Genomic DNA, 25,196 nt, shown 5'->3' on the forward strand with positions numbered 1-25,196 from the left:
AGGCGCGGGACCGAGCGTGCTCTGTCTGGAGCTGGGCGCTGCAGCCCTGCCCGGCCCGCAGGAGGGAGGCCACGAGGAACGCCCCGTCCACGTCCCGCACGGCACAGCACCTTACGGTCAGGAACCCCACCGCAACCGGCACTTCGCCTCAGCTGCTTGCTGATACTTTTCTTGCCTCGCACCCTGATCTGTCAGAGGAGTGTTGTAAAACCGTGTGTAGATCCAAATGTGACCCTCGTAAATATAGATGCGCCCTAATTCCTGTGCATCCTCAGTTCAGCTTCGCCCTGCTCAGCACCTTGCTCCTGCGGTCTTCAGAGTGAAGAGCCAGACAACCTGACACCAGACGGAGGCCAGGCGGGGCTGAGGCCTGGCTCTCCTCACGCTCCGTGAGGAACAATGATTGCACCCAGCATCAGTATCCCCAGATGGGGGATGGCGGCTCCCGAGGTGCGTGAGCTGAGTGCTGCCTGCAAGGCTCCCACGAGCACTGGAGAAGATGGCTATGAACCCACGGGTCATATCTGAGGTGCTGGGCAGGGGTAAGCAAGCACAGGTGCACGTCCCTTGACGGGAGCAGGTCCCACCTCGGCCCTGCTTTCTGGTGACTGCAGTGGAGGTCATAAGCTCTACCGGGAACAGGCGACCCCTGGACCCCCAGTCATCATATACCTAACACCTGTTTTGCTGTGCCATTTTCAAACCAAGGCAGATTCTTTGGTTTGGGGGTGGATGGCTTCTTGGAGGGTACACAAGTCTTACGAAGTTGTTCCTTGCTCCAGCTGAGCAGGACTTCGTCTTCCTTGAGGAGGGTGCTCATCTAATACGTCAGAATTTCACGCCTACTCTTTTTCACATGCCCTCCACCACACCACCCCAGCTCTGTGGCCTGAGTCAGCTTGGTCTTGCCTGTCTGGGGGCTCAGGCTTTGCCCGTCTGTAGGACTGGTGCTCTGCCATTGCTTTGCTGGGGCTAAGATGGCAGCCAGTCTCATGCTTTTCAGTACTTACCAACAATTGTCAAAATCCTCATTCTGTTCCTACTGTGCCACCAACCATATGCATAGAAAAGTAACTTTATGGGCAGGGGATTCAGCTCAGTGGCACTGTGCCTGCCTCACAAACCAAAGTCCTGAGTTCCATCCCTGGTACAAAAAAAAAAAAAGTCACTTTATTCTTCTGTACCTCAGATTTTCTGTATTATAAAATTCAGGGGTAGAATTCATTACATTTTAAATTGCCTTCTGGTTCTAGATCTCTGTGTATTGCAGTTATTAAGAAGGATATCTCTCACTTTAAAAATTATTTTCATAAAGAAATTGGATCTGAGCATAGGATGACACCTACTTTTTCAAGTTACTAGTATATTATTAAAGGCTGGGCTGAGCAGCTGGTGAGGCAAGTAATAATATTTGCATTGTAAAACTTAACAATATGAAATTATATTCTCCTATGCAATCTTATTTAATCCTCACAACCCTGGGAAATAGCATTACATTTCCCCAAGTTTAAAATGTGCATAGTTTTACATTTTAATGTTGCTGAAATCAAGAAATGTACTACAATTGACCCATACTTCTTTCGTCACCTTTACCCCATCACATTTCTTGATGAATTGATGATATTTCATATACTCACTTAGAGCCCTTGAAAGAGTAGTTGTAATTATTTGTAATTAACATTCCATACCCACTGCCATCAAGGCAGAGAAAGGCACCAGAGTGAGTCACTTTGGATAATATCATCCAGCGTGAATTGCACACCTAATGTCTCAGAAACACTCAAGGGATGGACTCATGTTACCTCCACCAAAAAAGTGTACAGATATGTTAAATATTTTACTCCAGCAAACTTAGCAAGTTAGAGATAAAACAGTCATCTGCATGGCCTACAGAACCCTCTGAATTTGAAATTGAAGTAGAATGGAAGTTAAATCTTTATTGACTACAAAGAGATAATGAAATCTCAAGTACAAGAATCTCTAGAAAAAATGTAAATGAAAGATTAGGGTATTTTTCTTTCAGTTTATTTTGTTTATTTTTGGGTTATAGGAATGGATTTGGAGAAATGAATAGATATCTACAGCCCAGGAAACACACAGCCTGCAGTAGTTTGCCTTTCACTCAAAGAAAGTGTCCACATCCAACCCTTGTACCTTTGTGGCAAAATTAATGAGGAACAATCATCACCGGCCACACACAACACCTTCTCTAGGAAGTACAATTGACTTCTTTTCCAGAAAACAGGTTTTTATAGAATAATCTTAAAATCTAACCACTTTCCCTTCAATCTCTTCTACCGGTGCTTAACAATCTTCTATTTTAATACTTTGAGCATCAAACAACTATATCCTAATTTTGAGACCCACTTTCTCTGCAGGTCAATGACCTAGTCTTAGCCTGCCTTTCCCTCTTTTGTAAGCAAAAGCCTTTAGAATCAAATATTGGCAAACCAATACTGCTTGACCCCAAACCTAGGCACAGCAGTTTAGTCCACCATGGGCACTTGTTGAGGCTAGCACAGCCAGAACCTTCCCTTTCCAGAATGAAGAATTGGGATCCAGAAAAGGGATCTGGGTGGGCCTGTATTGTAGAGATTAAGGAACTGTTGTGTTCTGGAAAAAGCAAGAAGGGCAGAGAGTGAAGAGTAAAGCAGAAATTCAGACAGAGAAGAGAGGTGGCCTCCTGAGGGTCTCTAAGCATGGCATGTGTATGAACAATCCCTCAACCCAGTTAGGTATAATTTCTTCTTCCTGCCCCCCAAAAAACTAGCCAGTCTAGGGGTTCAGAAAAGATAAGTTGGGTTGGTCCACCGCCTGTGCAGACAATTAAGGAGACTTATTTTGTTGGATACTTTAGTACCTCTTCTGGGTGTTTCTGGTTATTCCTTCTCTTGGGTTCTGACCTTGACTGTTGGTTTTGCCCCTTCCATTGCTGGGTGCTGTTTTCTGCCCACAGTTTGACCTTTGTGGTTTGTTAAGTATCACCTCCCCTTTCACTTCCCTTCCACTGACTCTAATGGGCTGTGTCCTTCCATCTGCTGGCTCCCAGCTTCTTCTCCCTGACCACAGCAGGGCCTGCCTTCACAATGTCCTTGCTCTCTCCACTCAATATCCTCTCCAACAGGAAATCGATGGGGTGTTGGATGTACTTGGTAAGGCCTGGAAGTCCAGCAGCAACCCAGATTAGAGCCGAGAGTAAGCCTCCAAGGTTTATAAGCTGCAGTGCACTGTATGGTAGATAACAAGTTATTTGTTGGGAATGACAGTAATCAGAGCAAAAGTTGTGGACTACTGTGTGGAGATGCTTCAAACTTAGTAGTTTAAATCAGACATCTCCCTGCAGGGTTCTGCCTCAGGGGAAAGAGTGCATTGCCATCTGGTAGACCATCTCCAATATAGCAGAGGGCTGGTGACTGCACACAACCATTTAACTATCCAAGTCGCCAGCCAAAAGCATGCCTTTATGACCGGCGGCACTACTTACCTACTTGTAGAAAGTTTGTGACCATCCACTATAGTTTTTTTTTGTTTCATTCTATTTTTTATTTTATGAAAAAGTAAAATGTCATAACAAAATAATAAGAAAATGACAATAGTTAATGCATTGTGTATCATTATCATCAAAGTAGTTACTCAGAAATAAATAAAACAAGATTCAATGGACCACATTCGACTGATACTGACTTGAGGATCCCTCAGGTTTGGGAGGAACTAGATGAATGCCTGGGTTCTAGTACAGGTTGGTGATGGGAAAGTGGGCTTGGGAGTGGGACACATGGGTCAGAAACCTCGCTTTCTGGCTGGGAAAACTTTGGCAAAATGCTTAAGCTCTCAAAGACCCATTCCTTGGCTATAAAGTAAGAGATTAAAAAAAGTACACGTCATGCTTGGCTTGAATGAAAGCTTCACAAGAAAACCAGCTGTTTTCTGCAAACAGTCTACGAGGACAGATGGCCTTATAGAAAATTCAGGACAGAATATATACAATCTCCCAGCTCCCGTCCAGTGACTGCACACCTGCGCTGACCATCCTTGGACTCTCAGTCATACACATTCCTTATGATCATAGCCCCCTTTTCAGGCCCTATATAAACCTAATTCCCCTCCAAGCAAGCTACCAATATATCACTCGATGTCAGCCCATCCACACACAGATGTGATGAATTTGGCTCTTCACAGTTGGCCATTGAAATCTGCCCCTGATTTCAGTCTCTGTTCACACCTGGACAGGAATAAAGCTTTTTTTTATGTTTCATTTTTTATTTTTTGTTTTGGGGGGTGGGTACCAGGGATCAAATTTGGGATCTTTCATTTGTGAGGCAGGTGGCCGAATGACTGAGCTAAATCCCCAGGCCAAATAAAGCTTTTTTTTTCAAAGCCTGTCTCCAAGCGACCTCACACATGCTGTTTATAACAGTACACATCTCAGAATTGAAACAACTCAATGCAGTAACACATGTAAAACATTTAGGAAAGTGGACATGTCAAATGCTCCTGGACACTAGATATTGTGGCCTTTTAGTTCCCCACCCCCTTAACTATGACCTATGACACAGTGGCAGCCACAAGGCTGATTCTCAGCAGGCCTTTGTGACTAGAGACTGTAGGGTTGACTGAAGCCTCAGACTAAATGGAGTACAGTGGGGAGAGGCCTCCTGCCTTGGTGATAGAGGGGATGGAGGACATCAAAATCAAGCTGTGGAGGAGGGTTGTGGTGTCCAGGCAAAACACAGCGTCTTCTCAGTGCCTCAGGTAGCTCAGTCAGCGGCAAAGACAGCAGGAGTGGTGAACTTGCTGAAAAAAACCAGGATTTAAAAAAAGAAACAAAGAGAGACATTTAAGTATGCACACTATATAGATTAAGGTTTAAAAGCATTGATTTTAAAGCTTTTAGTGAGAGAATACTAAATAAATTATGACCAATTAACACTTATACATCTTTTATATACATGTAACAGGATGTTTTTAAATATTAATCTAAATAGTATCAATAATCTCTTTAGTAGCTTTTATTTTCAATAATTTTATTTATCTGAAGTTATTTTTATTTAACCCATTGCAAAGGAAGGATGGTTATCGTAGGACCAGTGAGGAAGAAAGTCAAGTCTTGTCTTATGACTCCCAAATATTTTTTATAGAAAACACAGTATTTGAAAGTTAATTTCTTGCTTCTCCTTCTCCCTTCCCTTTTCCCCTTCTCCTTCTTCTCTTCCCCTTCCCTTTCTTCCTCCCCCATCCCCTCCTCCTTCTCCTCCTCCTCCTCCCTTTTGGTATCTGTCTGTAGTACATAATGATCATATTCCTCATGGGAATTTGGAACATGCATAGAACACATCAATTTTTTTTAGTCCCAGAAAGCTTAATTTAAAAAAAAAAACCCGAGTTTTGAGCTGAGAATGGTGGTGTGTGCCTGTAATCCCAGCTGCTTAGGTGGCTTAGGCAGGAGGATCACAAGCTCAAGACCAGGCTGGACAACTCAGCAGAAGCCTGGACAGCCTGTCTCAAAATAGAAAGTACGAAGGTCTGGGGATATAGTTCAATAATATAGCACTTTAACCAGTGCGGGCAAGACCCTAGGTTCAACTCTCAGTATTGAAAAAAATAAACAAACCTGAATTTTGAGTATTAACACATTCTGAGCTCAGAATGATTCCATGCACATTATTTATGTCATAAGCAATAGATTTTGGAGACTATAAGGCCACTAGTAGGGCACAACAAAGCCTCACTGGGAGAAGATAAGCAGAGACAAGAGGACTAGAGAGCTGAGATATTGGTGTGACCCCAAGAAAGGTTCAGAATCCCCATTCTTGCCTTGGCCCTATAGGAAGGATATGGGATGATATCCCCCATGCAGGTCCTGGGGACCAGAAAATCTAGGGAATCAGAGCTTTTCTGTCTGGGCAGAGGCTGCAAAACCACAGGCTCCATGGAGGACCAGATGGGCTGAGGACCGTGGGGCTGAAATGGCTGCACACTGCTCAGGCAGACAGGCCAGGACAACTCGCTGGGCCCTGTGCACCTGCCAATTTTCCCAAATGTTTTCTTGAGTGGCTCAGACATAGCCCAGGAAACTGGCAAGCCTAAAGTGGCCCTTTAGTTGGAATCTCCAAGAGCTACATGACAAGAAGCCAGGTTGGAAACCAGCTGCCTCAGCACTTCCTAAGGTGAGGGTGACAGTGACAGGGTCCAGGGACTGAGGCTGCCACAGATACACTCGCAGTAGGGAAAGACTCCAGAGAAGTCAGCCTGGGGAGGAATGGAGGGAGGGCTGGGCACTGACTGAACCATTTGATTGATGGCAGCTGGCAGAAGCTGACTTCACTCATACAGATTTGTTCCCTAACTTTGTGGTGTGCAATTCGTGCCTGATCTGCATCCTCCACTGTTTAGCCATCACAACTGCCAAGTGGACTGTGAGCACCCCACTGTACAGATGTCACAGAAGAGATGGGGACATGCATGGCTGCCGGCAGGGCTGGGCCACTGCGGAATGAAGCTGAAATGTCACCATGCCTTGGATTTCACATCGTCATTTGGTTTGGTTTTGGTGTTTGGTACTGGGGATCGAACTCGGGTCCTTGCACTTGCAAAGCAGGCGGCAGAACCACTGAGCTAAGTCCCTGGCTCACATCATCATTTTCTTCAGTCAGACACGCTGATGAAGGAGGCAGACATGATTCCTGTATCCTCAGAGCTCACAGGCTAAGATGAGGGGACAGCAGCTTAAACGTGGAACAGACAACATCTGGGGCATTGTTTTTCTTTTTATTGAGTTTACTGTTACATTTTAGGTATATATTACGACCACATTCATTACTGTGCATTTGTACCTTTACATGATCTATCTTGATTCTTATTTTCCCATGCCCCTGCCCTCCCTTCACCCGCTCCACCACTCCATATTTGCACATGCCTTGTTTCCATTTGTTTCCTTTCCCTCCTCTCCTTTTCCCCTCTCCCCTTCTTAGTTTCTCTTCCTCTTTGAACATTTTCTTCCTGTTTCACAGTATCTGTTGTGCATTTTCATCCTTATCTTGTACTTTCAGTTTCTCACACCGGAGAAACAATTTGGTATTAACACACATGTGTTCTCGTTAATTCACTTAAGAGTATGGCCTCAAGATGCATCCATCATTTATTTATTTATTTATTTATTGGTACTGGGGACCGAACTCTGGACCTTGCATTTGTGAAGCGGGCGGTGAAACCACTGAGCTAAATCCCCAGCTCCAGGTGCATCCATTTAGCTATAAATGCTTCTAGTTTATCTTTCTTTATGGATGAGTAGTACTCCATTTTGTAAAAAACCCACATCGTCTTTATCCAGTCTCCAGTTGATGGGCGTTTGGGCTGTTTCCAAGATTTAGCTATTACAAACTGTGCCACTATAAATATGGGTGTGCATATATCTCTGTGATATGACCCAAAAATTCCAGCAAAAGACTCCTAGAACTAATAACCAAATTTGGTATGTAGCAGGATATGAAGTCAGAACTAAAAAATCAATAGCACTTTAGTACAACAATAAATGCTCACCAAGAGAGAAATTAGAGAAAGACACCTTTCATAATAGCTTCAAGAAAAATGAAATATTTAGGGATCAACCTAACAAAGAAAGTGAAAAACTAAAACTATAGTACTCTGAAAAAGGACATCAAAGAAGATATCAGAAAATGGAAAGATATCTTCTGTTCTTGGCTAAGCAGAACCAATATACTGAAAATGGCCATACTTCTAAAATTGTTATGCATACTTAATACAATACCAATCAAAATACCAATAGCATACCACACAGAAAAAGAGAAAGCAATCCTAAAATTCATATGGAACCAAAAGAGACCCAGAAGAGCAAAAGCAATTTTGGAAAACAAGGCAAGGCAAGAGGCATCACAATCTCTGATTTGAAGTTATATTACAAAGCTACCATGATAAAAGCAGCACAATATTGGCAAAAAACAAACAAACAAACAAAAACAGATCCAAAGATCAATGGAAAAGAGTAGAAGATGCAGAAATAACTCCAAGCCCATTTAGCTACCTTATCTTTGACAAAGGGGCTAAATACCTTCACTGGTAGAGAGAAAGCTTCTTTAATAAATGATGCTGGGAAAACTGGCTTTACATATGCTGAAAATTGAACCTAGACATATATCTCTCACCATGTTCTAAGCTAAAATTGAATTGGATCAAAGATCTAAATATTAAAACAGAAACACTAAATCTACAGGAAGATAGAATAGGTAAAACTCTAGAAGACATAGGTGTAGACAAAGACTATGAATACAACCCCTATCACACAGAAAATATTACATAGAATCAACAACTAGGATTACATAAAATTTCACAGCAAAGGAAACCACCAACGAAGTGAAGAGACAACCCATAGAATAGAAAAAAATTTACCAATCATTTCTCAGACAAAGGACTAATATTTAGAATATGTAAAGCATTAAATAAAATCATATCCTTTAAATTTAAAGACCTAATACACAAATGGGCATCTGAAATGAATAGACATTTCTCAGATGAAGAAGTACAAACAGCAAATAAATATATGAAAAAAATGCTCAATATCACTGGTCACTTGATAAATGTAAATTAAAATAACAGAAATTCGATCTCAGTCCAGAAAGAATGGCTATCATTGAGAAATCAATCAATAACAAATGCTGGTGAGTCTCTTTGGAAAAAAGAATACTTCCTCGTTGTTGGTGGGAGTGTAAACTGGTACAACCACTATGGAAATCAGTATGGAGAGTCCTCAAAATCTGAAACTAGAGGTTCCATTTGACCCAGTTGTTCTCCTTCTAGGTATTTTCCTAAAAGAGTTAAAAACCTCATACTACAGTGATATATACATACCCATGTTTATAGCAGCACAATTTACAACAGCTAAACCTTGGAAACAGCCTATATATCCATCAATAAGTGAATGGATAAGAAAATGTGTTATTTATATATAATGGAGTACTACTCTGCAATAAAGAAAGATAAACTTGAGTCATTGGTAGGAAAATGGATGTACCTCAAAACCATAATCTTTTTTTTGTACCAGGGATCCAACTTAGAACATTGTGATTGTGAGGCAGGCAGCAGCACTATTAAGCTAAATTCATCACCCTCAAGACCATAATCTTAATTCAGACACACAAGTTGAAATGTTGTATTATTTCTTTTGTGTCAGAGACCTAAATGGTACATAAGGAGTATAATGGAGTATAGATTTTGGGAAGAAGAACATGTTCAAATAGGAAGGGGAACAAGGGGGAGGGGAAGGGGAGGGAAGAGAAAAGGGAAAAAAGAGAATAGAAGGAAAAAATGGAAATAAAGTTTTTATAAATAGGGAGGAGAATTAGTGGTCTGGTGTTACCTTTCTCAAAAAAAAAATAGAGAGGAGAGAAGGAGAACTAGAAAAAAGAAGAATTGAGGTATTTCATGTACAGGTACAAATTGCCTATGATGAGTGTAATCAGTATGTATGGCAAATATGTACCAATAAAATTGTAAAGTTAAAAAAATTCCATTAAAATAGAATGGGCAGCAGAAGTGACCAATATGAGGACAGAATATCAAAACTAGAAGATAAGGCTGAAGCAGGTATCCATATATTCGGAGCTACCTTAGAAACAGCAAGAAGTCATTGTGGCAGTCCAGCTGTCACAACACGAACATGCCTGAGTTGGGGAGTGAGGATTGAGAAAGGAAAGAACACTCAAGCCTGAGTAGAGACCAAGAGAAGTCTGATTTATTTCGCAGAAACAGCTCCTTTTAAAGGCACATCAACAGGAAGCACCTGACTCCTACAAATAACATCAGATCTTTCTCCCATGCTGGGTCAAAAGCAAGTTTAACACATGGAGTCCTTAAAAAGGAACAAATGTTAACAAATGCTAATTAGGAACATTCTGACCACACATTGTGTCAGTGCCTTGATTATAAAGAAAGACGTTATCTTTCAAATGTCAAATGCCAGTGGGCCATGACTGGCTCCCAGAGGTCATGGAAAATAGCTTCTAGATAATGCAAAGAAGACAGGCCCAAAATTAATTAGAATTAATGAAAAATTAGAGAATGACATGAAACATCTATTTATAGAAAGCATAGTAGAAATCTTTCCAAACATGGGGAAAAAATTTAGCATACAGGTACCCAAGGCATATAGAACCCAAATAGCCATGATCAGAAAAGAATTTCTCCACAACACAGCACAGTCAAAATCCTAGAACCTCAACAAAAGAGCAGAATTTTAAAAGCAACAAATTATAAAGGTAAATCCACTAAAATAGCAGCGGATTTCTCAATACAATCTTTAAAGGCCAGAGAGGGTGAAGTGAAGTGTTTCAAGTCTTAAAAAACAAACAAAAAAACCCAACTTTTAAGCCAAGTGTGATGATGCAAGCATGTAATCTCATCACTTGGGAGTTTGAAGCAAGAAGATAATTGAATTCAAGGTGAGCCTGGATTATATAGTAAATTCAAGGCCACCCTAAACAAACTACATAGCAAGACCCTGTCTCAAAAAAAAAAGGCAGATGTGGTGTACATACCTGTCATCCTAGCACTTGAGAGGCTGTGACAGAAGGATTTCCACGAGTTCAAGGGCAGCCTGGGGTAGATAGTGAGTTCAAGGCCAGCTGGAACTACATAGTGAGATCCTGACTCAAAAACAAAAAGAAAAAAACAACTCCCCCAAAAGCAAAACAAAAGGAAACATCTTCCAACCCAAACTAATATATCCCACAAGACTATCTTTCAAAACTGATGAAGAAATAGTTTTTTCCATGACAAAGAATACCCTAAGCACTCTAAAAAATTCTCAAGGATATCCTAGAAAGAGACAGTGAAGGCAATGGTGCCAGAAAGTGTAATGGAATTAATACATCAGGCAGAGCCAACAGTAAAGCTAAAGGAGAAAAAACAGAATCAGCAAAATAATATAATGACAGAAATAAGTCAGTACCTTTATTCTCAATGTGAGTGGTCTCAAGTCCCCAATGAAAAGATTCAGTTTGATAGATTGGATAAAAAACCAAAATCCAACAGTATGCTGCATACAAGAAACACATTTAATTAAAAAAGAAATTCATAGAGTAAAAATCAGAGGATGGAAAATAATATTCCATACAACAGGAGCTGAAATAAATCATCTAATGATGCACCCAAGAACAATTCAAATCAAAATATAGTACAATGAAGGAAATTATAAAGATCAGAGCAGAAATCAATAAAATTAAGACTAAAAAAAACCTCACATAATGAATCAAATAGCTAGTTCTTAAAAGAATAAACAAACACAAATCCTTAGCCATTTTTACAAAAAGAAGAAAAGAACCATATCAATGCAATTAGAAACAGAAAAGGTGAAACCACAACGGACAGGGCCAAAATTCAGAAAATTATTCATAACTACTTAAAACCCAGATTCCTTGTACAAGCACAGTTAGGGAGGAAAAGGCAGTGTGAGGTGTGACCTGGGTAGTTAGAGCAATAGACACAACCACATGCATCTCATGATGTGATGTACTGGAGGAGGCCGCTCTTTGCGAGACCTTGGCATACTTTTGCCCATAGATCCTGTGAACCTTGGATCACCCCAGAAACAATGGCTAAGATCCTGATTGTGCCAGTCAGGGAAGCGGTTATTTTTAGAAAATCATGCTTTAGATCTCCAGAGCTTCTCCCTGCCATACATTTTACTGTTTAGCAGCCTTGCTTCTGCCGTTGTATTAGCAAACCTCTGCTTCACATTACTTTTGCTTTTTGAGTTCCACCTTCCTACTTGGGGGATCTTCAGCTTCAAGTCAGCCGTGTCTGTCCATTCTTCACCAGACTTTAGGTCAAGAACCTGAGAAATGGGGATTGTGCCTCAGGAGATCCCTAGGCCTCTAGAACCCTGCTGTGAGGTAACGCTTGAAACATATGAATTATGAAAACTGAACCAAGAAGATGTAAAAACCTTGAATAATCCAATAACTGTTAGTGAAATTGAAAAAAAAAACCTATCAACCAAGAAAAACCCATGACCTAATAGATTCACCTCTGAATTCTATATAAAATTCAATGAAAAGTTAATGCAACATTTCTCAAACTCAATGAAATTCAAACGGAAGAGTATATCCAAACTCATCCTAGAAATTAGCATTACCTTTATTCCAAAACAAGATAAGGACTCCACTGAAAAAGCAAAACTACAGGCCAATCTCTTAATTAACATAGACACAAAAATCCATATAATGCTGGCAAACAGAATGTAACAAATCATCAAAAAGATCAGACAACATGCCAAATAGGTTTCATCCCGAGGATGGTTCAACAGATGTAAATCCACAAATGTAATATATCACATAAACAGAAGCAAGGACAAAAAGAATCACATAATCATCTCAACAGATGCAGAAAAAGCCTTTGAGAAAAAAATCCAATATTCATCCATGATTAGTAACGAGCACATAAATTTAAGCTGGGCATGGCAGTGCATGCCTGTGATCCAGGCCAGCCTGGGCTACATAGTGAGTTCAAAGCCAGCCTGAACTACATAGTGAGACCCTGTCTCAAAAAACAAAAACAGCTCTAAATAAAGCAGGTATAGAAGGACCTTATCTCAATCTGTTAAAGCCATTTATGACAAGCTGTCTTGATTACTTTTCTCATTGCTGAGACAAAATACTTGATGCCCAAAGTTAAAGGAGGAAAGGTTTATTTTAGCTCACAGTTTATAGAAGTGTCAGTCCATAGTCATTTGGGTTCAAGGCAGGGCGGCATGGCAGAGGCAGAGAAGCAATGAGCCTGCATTCCCTCTTATCCCATCCAGGCTACAAGCTTATTGGTTGGTTCCATCCAGTTTTACCTTTCCCTTACCCACATGGAGGACAATGCTAAACCAATCAGCAGACTAATCCAGTTATCACACACCACACCCTTGATCCATATTCATCCACCTATATCCAACCACCTCCAAAAAGTCCCAACTATGAGCTCATGAAGCTTTAAGGGGACATCTAGATACAAGTCATAGCACAAACCTACTGCCAACATGATATTAATGGTAGAAAACTGAAAGCTTTCCCTCTAAAATCAAGAACATCACAGTGATGTCCACTATCACCACTCCTGTTCAATAAAGTACTAAAAACCAGTCAGAGCAGCAAAGCAAGAGAAAGAAATAAAAGGGAGATAAAGATGGAAGATGTCAAAATATCCTTTTTTAAACAACATGATTCTTTATGTAGAAGGCCTCAAAAAATCCACTGAAAGACTCCTAGAACTAATAAACACATTCAGCAAGGTAGTAGGATATGAAATCAACAAACAAAAACCAACAGCATTCCTACATACACCGGTTATGAACCCACTAAGAAGGAAATTGGGAAAACAATACCATTCACAATAGCATCAATAAAAATTAACTTAACCAAGGAAATGAAAGAACTCTATAATGAAAACCACAGTACTTTATAAAAGGAGCCTGAAAAGGGTGTCGGAAAATGGAATGATACTCTCTGCTCCGGAGGAGGCAGAACCACATCTAGGAGCCTCACTCTCTCATTGCTGCCATCTAGCCACCCATACGCACACCTTCTTTAAAAAAATTTTGAGACAGCATGTCACTGTCACTAAATTGGCCAGACTTGTATTAATTTGTGATTCTCTCGCCTCAGCTTCCCAGAGTGCTGGAATTACATATTTGAGCCGCCACTCTGGCTGAGAAAGGATATTCTTTCACCAAGTAGTTCAGGAGCAATTAGATACTCATATGCAAAAGACAAACCTTTATCGGCTGATGCAGCTCAGTGGTAGAGCACTTGCCTAGCACACAGAAGGCTCTGGGTTTAACCCTAGCACTGCAAAATAATGAAACAAACCCAAGCCTTTACTGTTACCTTGCATCACACACTATAAGTTAGCTTTATATTGCTCATGACTCTAAATATGAGTATAACTATTTAAAAGTAAGTTTTATTATCATCACAGAGAAAAAGGCAAAAGGTTTTTACATGGGATAAATAGCACAAAGCATCAAAAATGCTGATAAATTGGGCTTCATTGAAGTTAAAGACTTTTGTTCTTCAAAGAACACTGTTGGGCCAAGGATTTAGCTCAGTAGTACCGCGCCTGCCCCACAAATGCAAGGACCCGATTTCAATCTCTGGTACCACAAACAAACAAACAAACAAACAAAAAACCAAAAAACCACTGTTAAGGGCCAGGCTTTTAGCTCAGTGGTTATACTGCCTGCCTCACAAGCACAAGGTCCCGAGTTCGATCCCCAGTACCAAAAACAAACAAACACACAAAAACACTATTAAAAAAATGAAAAAAGAAAACCAGTGAGAGAAAATATTTGCAAAATGTATAGCTGATAGAAAACTTAAATCTAGAGCGTTCCAATAAGAATGGGCCAAAGATGCATGTAGACCCTTTATCGGAGAAGAGAGGAACATGGCAAACAGATAAAGGAAATGTTTGCTGTGACCATTAATTGTGATTGTCGGCTGCATTAAGAGATGTCTGGGAGATCGGTGAAGCACACTTTGGGTGCTGCCATGAGGCAAGCAGCTTTGGTCTACCATGCCCTCCTGCCATTGTGTTTCTGCCTGGGAGCCAGCTAGACATGCACTGAAATGTGAGCCAAAATACACAGCTTTTCCTTTAGGTTGCAGGTGTCAGGTAGTCTGCTTCAGGAACAGAAAAGCTGATCGATGCACTCATCATTAGTCAACAGGGAAATGCAATTTTAAAACCTCTGAAATACTAGTGCATATCCTTTTGAATTGTTAAAATGAATAAGTCTGCCAATACAAAGTGTTAACAAGAACATCAAGCAACTGAAACCCTCATACATTTCTGATGGGATGCAAAATAGAACAGTCGCTTTTGAAAACAACTTGACAGTTTCTCAAAAAGTTAACAAAAACTTATGCCATCCAGCAATTCCATAGTTAGATATTGTGTTAGTTACTTTTCTCTCATTGCTGAGACAAAATGCCCAACACCCAAAGTTGGGGGGAAAGAGGTTTATATGGCTTGTAGCTCATAGAAATTTCAGTCCATAATCAGCTGGCTCCAAGTCAGGGACGACAGACAGGCATGGCAGAGCAGAAACAATGCGGCATGCACAAAGCAGCAAAGGCAGCAAGAGAGTTACCAGCAGCTTCCTGCCCCCTTTATCTTATTCAGACTACTGGGACTAGGGCGGTGCCACACTAATCACTCATGTGTAGTGCTTTAGTAATCACACATGCTTAACCCCAGCATCACACATTCCAGATAAAACTACCTCTGAAAAAGAAAGTTCTATCTCATTGGCATGAGGCTTTGGGGCGACAGATACACACAAACCATAACAGATACTGACTCACAAGAATAAAAACATACATCTATACCAAAGAGGTAAACAAATTATGACACATACAATGACATTTTACCTACTCAATAATGCAAGAATGACTCAGTTGTTCATTTTCACTAATCTATTCAACCACACGGATGAACTTCAAATGCATTAAGTGAAAGAAATCAGACACAAAAGGCCATACACTCTATGTTCCATTTGTATGCTATTCCAGAAAAAACAAAAGAAGGTAGAAACAGAAAACAGGTAAGTAGGTCAGGGAGAAGAGATGGAAGGAGAGAACTCCCTGCAGAGGTGTGAGGGAGTATTTAGAGGAATGGAAAAGTTCTCAATACCGGTTGAGATGGAAGCATGACTGAACATGTTGATCAAATCTCATAGATCTGACCACTTAAAAGTGGTGACATTATCTGACCAACAAAATATTAAGTATTATTCATGTACTTATATAATTTATTTTATATTGGTGTTAGTTTCTATTGCTGTGTCATAAGTCACCACAGACTTAGCAACTTAAACACCTGTATAGCTCATAAGTCCTCTAATCAAAAGCCATGGAGCCTATGGTTGGGGCCAAGGTTCAGGGCTGTCATGGCTAAAACCAAACGTGGGTTGCCAGGTGCAACTCTTCTCTTGAAACTCTGGAGAAAAATCTGCTTCCATATTGGACAGGCTTCCCATTCGTGGCTGGACACAGTACCTAACACCCCCAACTCACAGGAGGAGAGGTTTAACTTTACTCATGTTTTAGCAAGATTCAGTCCATGGTCAGCTGGCTCCAAGGCAGGAACATCGGGGTGAAAAATTGTGGTGGAGCAAAGTAGCTCAGTTCATGATGGCCAGGAAGCAGAACAGGGGAACAATGCCAAAGATGAAGGGGAAGAGGCCAGATATAGACCCCAAGATCATGCCTCCATGCCCCCAGACATACCCAGAGGTGTGCTGTACCAAACCAACTGAGTTGACACAATCAAACATAACTGGCACAGCTTCCAAGCTCATTCTTGTCAGGAGAATTTGGTTCCTGACAGTGTAGGATTGAGGTCTCTGCTCCCTTCCTGGCTATCAGCTGGGGTCACTCAGTGACCTCCTAGAGGCTGCTCATATCAGTTGCCACATGACCCTCTCTGTCTTTAGGCCAACAATGGCACATCACATCCTCCCTGGGCTTCAAATCTCCATCTTCTGTAACCAGACAGAGAAAGCTCTTAACTCTACGGGGCTCATGTGATAAGGTCGGGGCTCCTGGACAATCTAGCTCAAGGTCAACTGCCATATAACACAACCTGATTGAGTGAAATCCATCCCATGCACAGTGGGTTATTCAGGGCATATACAAGGGTAAGGGGCAGGAATTTTTGGATGTCATCTTAGAATTCTGCCTGCAGCAATACTTGGATAAAAGTTTCCATTAAAATTACATTTTGTGTAATTATACAGTTAAAATGTTGGCTTTCTGAAAAGGATGAAATTATTTAAATTTAGGGCTGTCTCAGAAAATCTGAATATATTGTAGCCATATGATGTAGTTATTTTCCTGTCACATATGTTAAGATAGGATAGAGGAGACCAGGCCAGCATTCTCTGAATGGTTACCATGTGCCAGACACATGCTAGACATCTTACATATATAAAGCATCAAGGGTCTCTGATCCAAGGGAGACAGTGGGGTGGGAGAGGAGCAGGCTGGAAGACAGATACCATTTCCAATGCAGAGTTGGAAGGCAGGGTCAGAATGGGAAGTTCCAGAATTCTGGGACTCTATTCCCTGGTCAGAAATGGGGATGATAGGAATAAAGCAAAAGTAGCCCCCACAGAGGTGTTGGGGGCCAGCATCCCAGCCTGGTGTTAAGGGCTTGTCTCCTCTGTCTGTCAGTGCCATGATTTTTACAACAAGCTGTCAGGTGAATCCACTTGGAAAGCTCTGTCTAAGGTGTAAGACCAGTCTTCTGTAGGCATAAGGAACGGCAGAAAGGTCCTCAGAGTGACAGGACTGTACCTTCTTGGGAAGGATCCTGGATGAGGAATCTGTCCTTCAGTCCCTGGAAGTGCCTAGCGTATATTTTCTGAGCTATAAAGCAACAGAAAATTCTGGGATTCAGGATCACAGGACCAAGGGCCAAGACATGCTCCCTCACTGCAGATCACAGAAGGACCTGAAGGAACTGTGACTGCAGAGGATTGTGGATGGGGAGCTGCCTGCAGGCACCCCTCCTGATGTCCCCAGGCATGAGTATGAACACCTGAGCTTGCAGAGTGAGCTCTGCCTAGTCCTGAGCTGAGCGGGCCAGGGAAGGTGCTATGGTGGAGGAGGGCTGGGTCAGAGTGGAACAAACCTGGGACCACTCATGAAACCATCACAGGGCTGCTCTGGGCCCCTTGGCACCCTGCCCCAACTATATTTCAGTGTCCACGTCTGAGTGCTTATGTCATGGATGTGGATATGATGAGGGTAAAAGAGCTGGCACAAGGTGGTGTCTTAAGACCCCCAGGTCAACTGAGGCTCCGTCCTGGAGTAGCTGACAGTCTGCTAACAAAAAACAAACAGCAACTGGCCAGAGGTGTGGATAGCGTATCTCCCACAGGAAACCTCTACTCAGTAGATAGCCTCATGCCTGCTTATCTAACCCAGGGGTCCCTTATTAGTTAAGGCTGTTTCTAGGGTCAGACACCCTGTGGCTACTGTCTGACCTGGGTTTGTGCTCTTTGACCTTCCCTAGGCACTGGCAGCCCACACATGAATTCTCCTTAGTACCCAGAAGGACCCGGTCTGGGGCAGCCCCTGGTTCTTCAGATGGGGCTACAAGTCCAGCACCCCACCTGGAAAGGAAATGAGGTCAGATGTTTCATTTCAGATCCCAGGCAGGGAGCATAGCATGGATTGGGAGGACAGTCCTCTATCCCTAGGGTCACACAAGCGGGAATAAGGAGTCAGGTAGTGAGAGCAGGGATTGGGGGCAAGGGTCTTTTTAAGTACAGACAAATGCCAGGACAAAGTGTGTAAAGGAGGCTGTGGAAAAGTGGGCCAGGATGCTGCCTGGAGAGATGCTCATGAGTTCTTCCCGCTGGCTGGTGGCTTGAGGGGGTTGGGTGTGGTGTGCTCCAAAGCCCCAGCAATGACCCTACTCTGCAGTTCCAATGAAGAGGGGAATTCACTCTAGAGCTCAGATACACCTGAGGGCCAGGTCTGGCACCAATGTCCACATAGCAGTCCTCTACCAGTTAGACGCAGTCTGTGTATCTTAATTTCAGACATAATCAAACTTAACTGTTGCATCATTATGCCTACTAGGGGCCACCAATCCAAGAGGACACAGTCCCCACTGAGTGTCCTCATTGTCTACTGCCCTCCCCATCGCTCCTCCGCTCTACCCCACTGGTTCCCTTACTGCTCCTGGATATTCCAAGCCCTTCCAAGCACCTGCCTGGGCACTTGTGATTCGTGCCACCCAGAGCACCTAATACATTCCACGCCATGCCACGCATACTGCAGCTGGAGGAACACAGCTGACCCTGACCACCATGCAGGCAATGCACCATTCTCTTCACTACTGGGTACTTCACCATGGTTTTCTTTCTAAAGAACTTTTTGCAGTTACCAGTTTGCTTTTCTTTAGTTTTCTCATGAACTAGAAAGTACAGTTTTGAAGACAGAGGCCATGTCCATCTATCTGCAGTGCCAGTGTGGCAGTGTTTGATACAGAGTAGGTCCTCAATGCTGCTGGCTGCAGAATATATGCAAAATTAGTGGCATCGGAGAGGGGGAAACACTGGCAGAGGACACTTGCACTGCCAAGCACAGGGGAACAGCAGGGACACCTCCTGGGGGCAGAAAACACTGGGAAAACTTCAGCTCTTGGAGCTCAGCTCTGTGAAGTGCCTGTGTATAAAGCAAGAGTCCTTAGCAGTGCTGATTGCAGTCCAGGTCAGAAGCCCACAGTCCTGTTCTTCCCAGCTTCCCTGATGTTCTCTCCATGGGTGTTCACAGCTCCTTCTGGGAAGCTCTATGAAGGAATGCTCAGGACTCTGCTTTGTGCTTTCCACTTCCAAAGACAGGGATGAGTCCCTGTTAAGTGAATGAACTTGTGGACCAGGTCTTGAGGAAGACCTGAGTTTGCCACTGGCTTCTTCATTTTATCTCCTTTTGGTGTTTTAGAAAATATCATCATCACAGTGAATCCCAGGTGCCCTGTCTACAGGCTCAGCCCAGAAAAATAGTTCATGTGCATCTGTTCTGATGAAGATGCTCCTAAAAACACCAGGTATCTCAACTAGCACTGATCTGGGTAGCAACCTTGCCAAAATGAGGAAAAGGAAGGCAAGAATTCAAGTGATGAATCAAGACTGCCAAAGCAGGGCTAAAAGATGAGGGTATTTGAAATGTCAATGGCAGGAGTACAGGAAGGATCAGATAAGTCAGAGAAGAAATTAAAACCTGCTTGTTGAACAGAAACATAAGAAATCTTATTGAAACCTTTAATGTTCTGGAGAATTTAAAGCAAAGCAAAGAAAAACTAGGTTGGCCAAAAAGCTGAAAATGAGCCTCTGTCTAAGATCACTGAGCAAGTCAAGTCCCATTTGGGATGGGAGACCCAGCAGGGGGCTGAAGGCCATACATGAGTTAAAAGCTCACAATGTTCCAGAGATGTGTCTGAGCTTTACAACTGTTCTGGCAAGTTGGTGTCATGATCCCTCTATTACACGTGCAACCTGAGGCTCAGAAAAGGTTTAAATTATTTTTCTCCTAAATTTACAGAGCTAGTATTTGTTAAATCACACATCCCTCTGTTTACCTGGCTGTGGGGTAATAAGGTGCACACATGTTGCAAATGTTGTGGATCCTGGAATCAGGCAGACTTCAGTTGGAATCCCAACTCCAACCACTTCCCAGATAAGTGACCAAAGGGGAACTGCCTCATCTATTTGGAGTTCAGTTTCCTCATTTGTAAAAGTTGACATTATTCCTCAACAAAACACCAACAAACAGAATTCAGCAAAGCATTAATTAAATGGACAATACACCAAGACCAAGTGGAATTTATCCCTGGAATGCAAAGATGGCTCAATATATGGAAATTAGTCAATGTCCTATTCCATGTTAACAGAATGAAGGATCTTTCCAAGGTTATCATAACTGGGACAGAAAAAGTATTTGACAACACCAAACACTCTCTGTGATAACAATGCTCAACAAACTAGAAAGAGAAAGAAACTACCTTACCAAAATGAAGGCCTTATATGGCATGTTTAGTGGTAAAAGACAGTGTTTTATCTAAGATCAGAAACACCATAAGGATGCCCAGTTTACCAATTCTATTTGATGTAATGCTACAGTCCTTGCCAGAGCAATTAGTCAAGGAAGAGAAACAAAAGGCATTAAAGTTGGAAAGGAAGGAATAAAACTCTTTATTCACAGATAATATGATTTTTTTGTGTGTGGAAGCCCCTAAAGATTCCACCAAAAACTCTGTCAAAGCTAATAAACAAATTAAGCAAAGGTGTAAGAAATAAAATGCACAAAATTTAGTTGTATTTCTATAAACTAACAATGAACAACCCCAAAAAGGAAATTAAGAAAACAATTCAATTTACAACAGCATCAAAATAAATAAAATACTTAGGAATTAACTTATTTAAGGATATAAAAGACTTGTACACAGAAAACTACAAAATATTGCAGAAAAAATTTAAAGAAGGATCTAGTAAGTGAAAATGCATCCAGGAATCATGGATTAGAAGATATATCAATTTTTGTTCATTTATTTGTTTTTAAAACAGGGTCTCACTATGTGTTTCAGGTTGGCCTTGAACTCAGTATGTAGCCCAGGCTGGCCTTGAACTCATAGCTCTCCTCCTGCCTCAGCCTAAAAAATTCTGGGGTGCACCACCACACACAACAGTGGCTGAAATGTCGAGATGTCAGTACTATTCATAGTGATGTACAGATTGTATAAAATTCCTATGTTATGGTTTATGTCTAAAAAAGCCTCATGTATTTATTGGCTCATGGGGACACTATACACATCTGTAGATTCATCCATTGCTGGGTTCTATACTGGATTGTGTTATTCCAAGCTAGGGCCATGTTGGATGGAGGTCACAGGGGGCATGAAGGGTATACCCTGTCCCCAGCTCCTTCCCTCTGTGTTTCCTGGCTGCCATGGGATGAGCAGCTATCCTCCAACCAGGCCCTTCCACTATGCCATTTCTGTCAGTCAACCATGGGCTGAAATAGTGAGACAAAATAAATTTCTCCTCCTTTAAGTTATGAGTATGGGGTGTTGTACCTTAGTGATGAGGAAAATGACTAAGACACTATAAAAATGCCAATAACATTCTTTGAATAAGTACAAAATGTATTCCAAAATTCTTATGGAATACCAGGGGATACCAGTTTACAGTCTTGAATATTAAGTTAGAAACATCACATTTCCTAATATTTTTTATTGAGTTTATTGCTACAATCTAGGTATACAATACAGTTACATTCACTATAGGGATCCTGTACCTTTACATGATAGGTCTTGATTCTCATTTTTCCCCCTTGTCCCTGCCCTCCCTTCACCCCCTCCTCCCCTCCCCATTTACAAACACTTTATTTCCATTTTTTCATTTTCTTATATTTTTTTCCACTCCCTTATTACCTTTCCCCCACCCTTCCCACTTTCCCTACACCTTTAGCCCTTTACTTCCTATTTCATATTATTAATTATCTCATTAGGATCTTGTGTACTATTATAGTTTTTCACACCAGAGAAACTATGTGTATGAACATTAAAAATAGGGAATCCTAAAATAAAACTGAAAAGGAAAATAAAAGAGAAAAGGCAATGATATAAAATTAAAATAATCCTTAATTCTGAAGAAGAAAATGGTCCTTGAACATATTTAAGTTGCTTCTTGCTCTTGTAGTCCTACATTATTCTTTTTTTTTCATTATTTAGAGAACACTTTATTAGTTTCTGTAATCAAACCCACATAGATATGACCTTACATATTTAATACAGTGTGCTACCCCTGTATAAATGGGAAAAAATTAACATTTCTAGACCAAAATGGCTGTTAATTTCTGTACAATGCTAACTCAACACAGTAAATTGGGATAACTTTTTCCAAAGTAGACAGCACAGTTAAAGTTTCCAAAAATACAAATTATGTATATATGTATATATATATTTATATTTATATAAAAAGACCAATAATAGCAGTATGTTATTCATCAATAGCAGCAACAGCTTTTCCAGGTTCTGCAGTCATCTGCAGTCTATTTCTCTTGATTGGTGAGTTGAGGCTATTGACATGGATGGTTATCCTGTTATTGGCCTTTTGTTGACTCTTTTTACTTTTTCACCTTCTCCTTTTAGTTTTTTGCCTTGCCTATTTGATTTGCTCTGTTGGGCCTCATGGTGTTGTTGCCTTCATTGTCTTTTTCTAGGATATTGTTTAGAATTGCTTGTAGTGCTAGTTTGGTATTCATGTAGCTTCTCAGGTATTCTTTGTTTTGGAAGTATCTTATTTCTCTATTCATTTTGAAAGAGAGTTTTGCAGGATACATCAGTCTAGGTTGGAGGTTGTTCTCTTTTAGTACTTGAAATATCTTACTCCAGGCTCGCCTTGCCGTAAGGGTTTGTGTTGAAAAGTCTGCTGTGATTCTGATGGGCTTTCCTTTGCATGTGATTTGTTTCTTTTCTCTTACTGCTTGTAGTATTTTGTTCTTCTGTTGGGTTTCTGGGATCTTGATTATTATATGTCTAGGTGTAGATTTTTTTTTATTGTGGCTAGTTGGGGTCCTATATGCCTCAGTTATCTGAATGTCAAATTCTTCCCCTCTGTTTGGGAAGTTTTCTGTTATTAATACTGTGAACAGCTTTTTAAAGTCATTTGTATTTTCTCCTGCTACTTCATGGATTCCTATCAGTCTTATGTTATTCTTCTTTGCATCATCTAGGAGTTGCTGGACTGATTTCTCATGATCCCCTACTGTTTTTAAGAGACCTCTCTTTTCCTGGTCACTGACTGCAATCTTATCTTCTATATCTGAGATTCTATCTTTGCATTCTTTTATTCTGTTGCATACACTTTCAGTGGAGTTTTTAATCTCCTGGATATCTGTTTGAATCTGTTTCATGGATTCCATTTCTTTCTTATGCTGGGCCTTCATGGCTTCTATTGTGGTCCTGAGCTCATCTATTTTTTTGTCAGTTTCTGTTCTAGAATCTCGAATCATGACTTTCATTTTGCTCACCATCTCTATGGTTATCTGGGAAATTATTTCTGTTTTGAATTTTTCTAGAGCCTGATTGATCTGTTTTGTTACTTCCTGTGCTTTGAGTTCAGGGTGTCCTGTTGGTTCAATATTGGCCTTTTCATCCTCATTTGTCCTACTGTTTACCATTGGTGAACTGGAAGTCTGTCTTTGTGTCTTGCTTAAGTGTTTTCTAATTTTTATTTTTGTTGTCAGGCTGTCCTTGGTTTAATCTCTGGGTTATCACCTGAATCTTCCTGATATAATTGCTCCCTAGCTTCTGGGTCTCTAACAATCCACAGATATTCTCATCTTCATAACATCAGAGAAAACAGCTCATCGAATCAACCACAATCCTTTATCCCAACCGATACAATCAGCAACACAATATGATCAAGCACATTTTGGAAACTGACCCCTATGGTAGTCACTAGTCTATCACCCTTAAACCATCTGAATTAAATTGAAATCAAGAAGCAGTCCAAACCATGTCTGCAGTGAACAAACTTTTCAATATAGTATATTTACCATTTAGACCTAGACATATGATCTAAAATAATAAAATAATTAGAAGAAAACATGGGGGAAAACTTCATGTTTTTGGAATAAGCAATTATTTCTTAGCTATGACACCAAAAGCAGAGACAGTAAAAGGGGAAAAAAATACTAGAAATTGGACTACATCAAAATATAAAATTATGTGTTCAAGGACATAATCAACAGTGAAAAAAAAATCAAAAGACTAAAATCAGTGGAATGGGAAACAATATTCACAACTCATATATCTGATAAGAGGTTAACATCCAAAATATAAAAGAAATGCCAACATCTCCACCAAAAATCAAACCCAATTTCAAAATGTACAATGGACTTAAATAGATATTTCTCCGAAGAAGATGTACAAATAGCCAGTAAGCACAGGAAAAGATTCTTAATATCTAGCCAGATGTGGTGTTGCAAATCTTTAATCCCAGCACTCTGGGATACTGAGGCAGGAGGATTGCAAATTCAAACCCAGCCTGGGCAACCTAGTGAGACCCTGTCTCAAAACAACAACAACAATAACAACGAAAGAAAGATTGATCCTCAGTATCACCAATCATTAGGAAAATGGAAATCAAAACCATCCTCACACCCATTACGATGTCTACTATAAAAACAAAGACAAAACCCCAGAAATTTACAAGTACTGAATAAACTGAACCTTTCACTGCTGGGGAAAATACAACAGCTGTAGCAAGCTGTGGAAAATAATATGGCAATTCCTAAAAGAATTGAGCAAAGAATCACCCTATGATCCAGCAGCTCCTCTTCAATGTCTGTACACAAAAGAATGGAAAGCAGGAGCTCAGCAAATGCCATTGGCTGTAGCGCTGTTCTTCACAACAGGGAAAGGAGGAGCAACACCAGCCACACACTGGCAGCTGGAGGGGTAAAGAGAAGCCGTATGAACACACGACAAAACAGTGCCCAGCCTCAAGGGAAGAGGGAACTCTGACACATGCAAAGACACAGACTTTGAGGACCTCATTCCAAGTGAAGCAAGTCTGTCACAAAAGGGTAGATACTGGGTGACTCCACTTCTGTGAGGTACAT

The sequence above is a fragment of the Fukomys damarensis genome, unplaced genomic scaffold (assembly GCF_012274545.1).
Source record: "Fukomys damarensis isolate Sample0158 unplaced genomic scaffold, DMR_v1.0_HiC HiC_scaffold_10, whole genome shotgun sequence".
Taxonomy (NCBI): Eukaryota; Metazoa; Chordata; class Mammalia; order Rodentia; family Bathyergidae; genus Fukomys; species Fukomys damarensis.